Source organism: Trachypithecus francoisi, unplaced genomic scaffold, assembly GCF_009764315.1.
Source record: "Trachypithecus francoisi isolate TF-2019V2 unplaced genomic scaffold, Tfra_2.0 Lachesis_group16, whole genome shotgun sequence".
In the NCBI taxonomy this organism is placed as follows: domain Eukaryota; kingdom Metazoa; phylum Chordata; class Mammalia; order Primates; family Cercopithecidae; genus Trachypithecus; species Trachypithecus francoisi.
Window position 1 is genome coordinate 9,926,417 of NW_022681461.1, and position 9,234 is coordinate 9,935,650.

Sequence of the window (9,234 nt, forward strand, 5' to 3'; positions counted from 1 at the left end):
GCATTCAGCACTGGGGTGTGGTTTAAAAACCCAGCCATGGAGCAAAAATACAAAACCAGTTATCTTGTAGAACGTTCCTACTTGTGGATTTATCTGATTGTCTTTTCCCAGTGACATTTTAAGTTATCCTTCCATAAAGCTAACCGAACAGTTGAAAGCAACAACTATCCAATGCTATCACCAATTATAGTATCCTGAAACGAGAGGAAGGAAGGAAGGAAGGAAGGAAGGAAGGAAGGAAGGAAGGAAGCAGGGAGGGAGGGAGGGAGGGAAGGAAGGAGGGAAAAGAACTAAGAAAACTAGGAAAGTTATAGTTGTAGAACAACGGTAGTTTCCTTTAATGGAATAATTTAATGTTAGGAAAAATAACCCACTGGTGTTCCTCTTTTTCTGCCATGTTTCCGGACTAGTGATAAGCCCACCATGGGTTGTGTGACTCTAAAGGTTTATTGCTATGTTTTGTTTGCTCAGGAGCCTTTGCTCTCTGTTATGCATAGAAGTGCAGGGAAAGCCCTCAGGCCCCATCTCATGACATATTTCATGGCCATGTTTATTCTGTCCCCCGACTACTAAAACGTACCCAAGGCCCTTGCGGGAGGGCCTTACTTTAAGTAACACAGTCATTTTGGTTGCTCTTAAAACAGGGGCATAGGATCCAAGAGTCAGGAGGAAATGGGAGGTTCTCCGTTCATCCAGAGCATCACCCACCATGAAACAGAGGGGTTGGGCAGTCTGCTTGAACAGTCCCAGGGACGGAGTATTGGAAAAGCAGCTTTTAATTCCTATGTGAGCTGACACTTGCTACCTGTACTTCTCGTCCCTTGTTCTGTCTTCCAGGTTGTAAAGAAGCCTTGACTCCTCCTCCACGATACCCACTGCACTATTTGTCAGCACAGATATGATGCTGCTCATGGACTGTTTTCACTCCTAAAGGCAGTGGTGCAAGGCAAGGTGACCTGGAGCCAGGCCGTCCTGAGTGCCCACCCAGCTTCCCAGGAACCTGTTGGAATCTGGAAGGACACTTCACCTGTCTGTATAGAGCCTGGTTTTTGGTTGAAAGCCAGGGGCTCAAAACGTGTGTTTTGGAAGTCAAACCCTGAACATTAGACTCTTATTCTTTCTGTTTCTCTTTTAATAATCCTAGCATTCCCAAGATGAAGGCTACTTCTGGCTAAATCAAGGACAGGTTACCAATAAGAAAGTCAACAAGAAATGAACATTGTTAATATCCTCATTCCAGTCACAATTAAGGGGCTAGGGAGAGGAGAGTGGGGAGTTAGTGTTGAATGGGTTAGGAGTTTCAGTTTGGGTTGAAGAGAAAGTTCTGGAGATGGATGGTGGTGATGGTGGCACAGCAATGGGAATGAGCTTCGTGCCACTGAATTGTACTCTCAGAAATGGTTAAAATGGTCAACTTTATGTTATGTCTATTTACCACAATAAAAATATTAAGTTGGTTCCCAGCAGGCAGGTGAGTAAGAAAAACTCTTGCCACCCCTTGGAAAGAGTACAAGAGGCCAGTGTGGTGGCTCACACCTGTAATCCCAGCACTTTGGGAGGCCAAGGAGGGCGGATGACATGAAGTCGGGAGTTCGAGACCAGCCTGACCAACATGAAGAAACCCCATCTCTACTAAAATTTCAAAATTAGCTGGGTGTGGTGGCACATGCCTGTAATGTGAAACACAGAGGGGTTGGGCAGTCTGCTCGAACTCTCTTCAGAGCTTGACTTTCAGGACCATTGTGGACATAGAAGTCTATTTGGGAAGTCTATTGCTGAATATTGATTTTTATTTTATTTTATTTTGAGACAGAGTCTCGCTCTGTTGCCCAGGCTGTAGTGCAGTAGTGCGTTCTCGGCTCACTGCAAGCTCCACCTCCTGGGTTCATGCCATTCTACTGCCTCAGCCTCCTGAGTAGCTGGGATTACAGGTGACCGCCACAGACTAATTTTTGGTATTTTTAGTAGAGACAGGATTTCACCATGTTAACCAGGATGATCTCGATCTCCTGACCTCGTGATCCACCCACCTCGGCTTCCCAAATTTAATTTGCATGTCTGTGGTTAAAATTCTCGTCTTAAGTCAGCATTTTAAAAATCAGTTGATTTAAAAAATCCTTTGACCTCTTTCAATGCATCATACATATTTGAGGGCACAGAAAGCAGAAACAACAGGGGAGAAAGCAATGAGGATGGGAGCTGGTTTGACTGAGAAATCCCAAGGGCACAGGAACTCCTTAACCCTACGTCAAACCACAGAAGAGAGCTCAGCAGGGACAGCCTGTTGACATGGCTCCAAGGCATGTTTGTGGCCTCGTGTCCCTATCTGTCCATCTCTGTTCTAAGACCTCCCAGGTCTCAAGAGCTTCTCGCATGCCCTGTTACTTTCCTGTATTCTCTGACAATTCTGCGTAAAATCTTCAGTGGTATGTTTTAGGTAAGACCCAGCAATGGTGTTTCCGTGATATAGAGGCACTATTAGATTCCAAAACACCTTTAAGAAGAATAATAGTAGCTCTATTCTGGGGGGGTTTTGGTAACCACACTTATCTCTTTAATCTTCAAAATACCCACAGAGGTAGGCAATTTACTTCCTCTTTTACAAGTGAGGAAATGTTGGCTCTATAAGTTTTAGCGACTTGCTCAAAGTGACATGCCTGTGAAGAATCTGAACCGTAATTTATTCTCAGAACTATTTAATTCCAAAATCAGCGATCTTAATGACCCTTTATTTGTTCATTTGATTATTGTCTGTCTCTGCCTGTCAGTCATGGTGCTTACAACTTACCTGAAAAAATGTATATCCTAAATAAATATTTGTAGAATAAATGAATACTATCTCCCCAGAAAACCTAAGGACTGGAAGCGTAATGGTGGCACTGCAAGCCACTGTTTTGTTTCGTTGTCCATTGAATTATCAGGGCCAGTGTCCTTGCGGCCCCTAAGGATTCCAGACAAATCTGTGGCTGTCTGGTACAGGATTGGAAATTCCTAGTTGCGCTGCAGAAACAATTCATGTTGAGACTTTTTAAGGACTGTATTCCTTTTCTGTTGCTTTTGTAAATATCTTACACACTGTATCAACCAGCTTAACTTATTACAAAGCTGCAAAATATAAGTATAAATCATAAGCAAACCCTCGTTCAGATAGAAGGAAAATTAAGTCTAGCCTCAAAAGATGTTTTCTTCCCCAAAATATGAATGTATTTAATAAATATGGCCAGCATTGTTTCTTCTATTAGCAAACCACAGTCACAGCTATAGGTGTCTGATTTTCATTGACTTCAAATAATTTCTGGCTTTGTGGCACCCTCAGCATCTAGTCTCATCCATCCCTCCTCTTCTCCTCTTAGATTCAGTCCCTTCTCTTGAGTTGGGAGGTTGTCTGGACAGCGTCTTGCCATCTGCGTTGCTCCTCTCCCCACCACCCATGTGCATTTGCCCCACTGTCCCTCAGTGCTTTTCTCCCAGGATGCTCTGGCCACACTGACCAGGTGTCTCCATCTCTGCCGCTTCTCTTTCCCCTGAGTGCTGTCCAGTGTTTTCTGGAACCTGTGAACTTCTTGTGAATGCTAAATACTAAGAGCTTCTCAAAATGAGCCCCCATGTTCCAAACAGAACCTGCAGTCAGGATTCCAGGGAAGGTCAGCAGGCTCCCACCCCCAGAAGCACTTTGCTGTGTAAGGCGTTATGCATGGAACACAGGGATCACCTGGGGCCTTGGAAAGACATTGAGGAAGGGAGTTACCCGGTTACCAAGTCTGAATTTCTGAAGATAGTTATAATAGGGATGAATTCAATGTAATTCATGAATTATTCATGACTTTCTAGACAGGTTAATGAATGTTTCTTTTAGTCCCTCAGGATGGGATCTCTGAATCAGTGGGGAGCTTCATGAGAGAGGTCGGGGGAGTTGGGAGGATGCTGATGGAAGTGGGGAGGACTGCGGTCGCCCTGCACTTGCTTGTCTAAAAGTGATGAGAAGGCCTCACCCAAATGCAAGAGCCATGACCCTGAGCCATCACTGCCCCATGTTACAGGAGACAGGACTTGACCGTCCTTCCACAGGTCAGAGCTATTGTTAATCAAGGTGACAGTGCAAGACGCGTTCCCACTCCTGACTCCACCCGACTGCTGTAAATAGAGCCCGAGTGTGTTAGCTGGTTTCGAAACTGAGAGACAATTCAGCAAATGTTTCATCACATTTGACATTTGCTGAAAATACTGACACATTTCCCACGCAAAGATGAGTCACTATAAGTAACTCAAGGGTACTAGTCCTGCTCTCCACATAAGAGAATATTGGTGCTGGGTAAATGGGACCATATTTGAAGATAACAAAAGGGATAACATGGAAGATGATGGTGAGATTCGTATCCCAGTGACTGCTTTGAGTATATTCTGGCTGGCCGGTGGGTTTCAGTTCCCCTATATAGACAAAGAAATGCTCCTCATGATTGGCAAAAGCAGGAAAAGGTTTTGTCATCAGCTCTACACCAAGGCTGCCGAGCCACTAGAGTGGTCTCGACAAGACAATGTCCTCAGCAATCACTGTTAGCAAGGAGCTTGCTTCTGTAGTGCTGTGTTGTTGCTAATAGTTTTTGTTACAGCAACTGCAATGTAGAAGACTTGATCCAGGGAAAGCAGAAACAGAAACCCATGCCTTTGAGAAGGTTACAAGCAATGAAGACCAGTAACACCCACTCTCTGAAGGAGGAAGCTGGAAATGGCAAGAGGCACCGCCCATAGCTAGAGCCCCAGCGCATGGGTCATGACTCATACTGTGCATGGCAACTACGGGCCCTGCTTCCTCAGGCCTTGGTTGTGGATCACGCCCTTGATTCTTCCTTTTTAGGTGCAGCCCAGTTGCTATGATGCTTCTTGAGTCAATGAGTTCTTTGGCTTGAGCAAGGAAATGGTCTGGCTTCAGTTCCAAGAAGCTGACAAGCACCCAAAGACTTCTTTTTTCTTTTCTTTCTTTCTTTCTTTTTTTTTTGAGACAGAGTCTCACTTTCTTGCCCAGGCTGGAGTGCAGTGGTGCGATCTTGGCTCACTGAAACCTCCGCCTCTTGGGTTCAAGTGATTCTCCTGCCTCAGTCTCCCGAGTAGCTGGTATTACAGGCACCCACCACCACACCAGCTAATTTTTGTATTTTTAGTAGAGACGGGGTTTTATCATGTTGGCCAGGCTGGTCTCAAACTCCTGACTTCAGGTGATCCACCCACCTTGGCCTCCCAAAGTGCTGGGATTACAGGTGTGAGCCACTGTGTGCGGCCCCAAAGGCTTCTTTAGGCAGGTGGCAGGACATGGGTGTATCCTGCAAGTGCTCCTAGCAAGCCTCAGGTTTTCACGTCAGAGGCTTGGGGTTTTCCAGCTCTCAACCTAACATCCCCAAATGTTTGTGGTCCAATTCCTCCAGGAATAACAGGGTAAACACGCCACCCCTGCCAGTGGAGAATGGGTTCCTGAGAGCTGGGAGGCCCAAGTCAGATCTTGAGGCTCTTCATCAAGCAGTTGCTGTTGGGCAAAGCAGCAACTCTCCCTCTCTCTTTCTCTCTCTTTCTCTCTCTCTCTCTCTCTCTCTCTCTCTCCTCTCTCTCTGTCTTTCTCTCTCTCTGGAAAGGAAAAGCCATCTCAATAGTTTTTCTCACAGTTTCCTTTAAGGAAATCCTCTAGGACTCAATGAGACCTCAGACCTAGTGGAAACTATGAACTGTTCCAAGCAACATATCTGGATTCTGCAATCTGAAAAGCTAGGACCAAGGCAAATGTAGGTACCAGTCGTCAGGAAGTGAGTACTGAGCATGTTAGGAAGAAAGTTTTCAGAGAAGGGAAGCAAATAGTGAAGAATAATCACCTCACTGTTATTTAGGATCATTTCAACTACCCTCAACTCAAATCCTGTTAGGTGGAGGAGGGCAGCCAACCTCACTCTTGAGGCCAAATCAGCCTTCTCTTTGGGCCTTAAAAAGAACACTCATGAGAGAATGTTGTTTACCCTCCCAGCCCTGCAGGGATTTGCATCCGCGAGGGAAGCATGGCTCAGTTATAGGCAGACATCAGCACCACGTGGTTCCCTGCTCCTCATCCACTCCAAGGCAGCATCAGGCACCATTCATCTTTATATCCATGCCTATTTGCTGAGACCCTGTGAGTGTAGCATCAGCAGGTTTTATGAGTCAGAACCAGTTTCTTCTCATTCCTCTTCACAGAATAAGAAAGCTGGAGCTTAGAGAGGTCAAGAAGTTGTGCCCTGATTCTCGCACTGGAAGGAAGCCCCGAGAACCTGCACCCATCCCCAACTGGCCTCCCTCACCTACTAGGGAATGAGCCTGGGAAACACAGGCTGATTCTGGGATGATGTTGGAGAGGCCCTACATCCTGCGGGCACTCCCCACTCCACGTTACCCAGTGAGTCAAAGGCTTCTAGAAAGACATTTAGTCACTCAAAGACACTGCAGATCCCAGTGTCCAGGGAGGAACTTTCACCCTGGAAAACACGAGTTCATTTCCCTTTGAGGAAATCATTTCTTCAGGACACTGAATGGCACCAACCAGCACCCAGGATCCTGACAGGGTATTGCAGCTCCCAAAGCACCACTGGTGTGAGAAGCTCAGACCTCACAAATACCATGTTATTCTTCCTGTGGAGGACTGCTTCTCCCAGAGAGCCCTGTCAATACCTCCAATGCGATGTGATCTTTTCACAAAATGACCTCAACATTCTTTACTGAGTGATGACTGTGTGGCTACTCATATTTGCTTTTTTAATTCCTCCCATCCATCTTAATTTCATGTCTTTTGACCGATACCTTCTTAATGACCCCCTCACAAGTCCCACGCAAACACCATCCTACTCTCTACTTCTGTGAGTTCAGCTTTTTTAGATTTTACATGTAAGGTAGATCATGCACTATTTGTCTCTCTGTGTCTGACATGTTTCACTGAACACAATGTCCTCCAGGTCCATCCATTTCATACAAGTGATAGGATTTTCTTCTTTTTTAAGTCTTAATAGTATTCCATGTTGTATATATGTCACCTTTTCTTCATCCGTTCGTCTGTTCATGAACACTTAGGTTGACTCCATATCCTGACTATTGTGAAGAGGGCGCAGTGAACCTGTAAGTGAAGATAGCTTTTCCATGTACTGGTTTTCATTCCTTTGGAGATAGACTCAGTTCTGGGACCTCTGCATCATTCAGTAGTTCTATTTTTTGAGGAACTTCCACACTATTTTTCCATTATGTGTGTACAAATTTGCATTCCCTATATCTCTATTATGACAGGTCAAGCACAGAACACAATGGGTTGTATTTTAGGTCTTATTGAAACAGTCTCAAGACACATATACCTAATTTGATAAGTTTGGGAGTATGATTCAATAATATAAGGAACTGTATCTTTGCTTTTAACATATTTGCTTACCCACCACAATAACATTATAATTAATTTCAACAATTTGGTTACCTGGCTCACGGGAAGAAAGAATTAAGTGAGGTTACCTGTGCATCAAATCCTTGAATAAATATTTTCTTAAATAACCAAGACCTCTGGAAAGATTCTGTCTTTGACCCCATAATAAAGTGGTATAAGATTAGCCCTACTGGCCAGGCGCGGTGGCTCACGACTGTAATCTCAGCACTTTGGGAGACCGAGGCAGGTGGATCACGAGGTCAGAAGATGGAGACCATCCTGGGCAACATGGTGAAACCCGTTTCTACTGAAAATACAAAAATTAACTGGGCATGGTGAAAATACAAAAATTAGCTGGGCATGGTGGCATGCACCTGTAGTCCCAGCTACTCAGGAGGCGGAGGCAGGAGAATCACTTAAACCTGGGAGGCAGAGGTTGCAGTGAACTGAGATTGCACCACCGCACTCCAGCCTGGGTGATGACAGAGTGAGACTCCGTCTCAAAAAAAAAAAAAAGTTAGCCCTACTACATGCAAATGTTTACATATCTCATTTATTCTTCACAACGATCCTGTGAGGAAATGTTATCCCCATTTCCTGAGTGATGAAACAGGCTAAGGGGAGGTGTGCAACCTGCCCAAGGCCCCACAGCTGGAAACCAAGGGATGGCTGGTCCCTCCCAACGCTGCCTCTGCCACATCCTCCCCTGCCCTGTCCCTGTGCTCTGAGTACCTGCGGTGATTAAGGGCAGATGTGAAGAGACAGCACAGGAGAGCTTTGACAAAGGTGTTTCAGGAAAAGGAGGCAGGACCTGCTGCCTGGAGGTGGGGAATGACGTTTCTAAGTAGGGCAAAATCAATACACAGAGGGCAAATTCATTATCTACTGATATGTCCTTCACAGCTTGAATAACTATTTTTGTTTCAACTTTTGAAATATTGCTTGGCTTCCCAACTGCTGGATGTGGCCCCATCACATTTGTGAAAGTGGAGTAGCCTCTCCCTACAGCTGCAACTTTCCCACCTAAGATCCAACACTTCTCATTTATTTTAATTTTAAAGAAATAGAGACCACTGTAAAAAAATTTTTCCAAACAAGAAAAAAGTAACATATATGAAGGAAAAAATAAAACATCAGCCAGCAAGCAATGTTCTACTTTTTGTGGAAAAGAAAAAGAGAGAACAAGAAAGCATATATGTATTTGTCCTCAGGTGCATAAATAAATTCTAGAAGGACACTAAGAAGCTAACAATAGATCCCAGCACTTTGAGAGGCCAAGGCGGGTGGATCATCTGAGGTCAGGAGTTTGAGACCAACCTGGCCGGCATGGTGAAACCCTGTCTGTACTAAAAATACAAAAAATTAGCCAGGTGTGGTGGCAGGCACTGTAATCCCAGCTACTCAGGAGGCTGAGGCAGGAGAATCACTTGAGCCCCGAAGGCGGAGGTTGCAGTGAGCTGAGATCACTCCATTGCACTCCAACCTGGGCAACAAGAGCGAGCCTCCATGTATCTCTCTCACACACACACAAACACACAAACACACACACACACACACAAACACACACACACACACACACACACAAATGATAAAAAAAAAAAAAAAAACCTAAAAATAGATGTTGTATGGGTGGGCTGGGGACTGAAGTGGATAGAAAGTTTTTACTGTCCACCTTCCTGTATTTGGGAGATAGGGATTTAAATTATGTGACTTTATTTTCCATTATAAAAAATTTTGTTCAAATAAAAAAAACTGATTCACAAAATAAAACATAAAGTAAAAATCAGTGTTTCCAACACTGTTCCCATTCCTTCCCA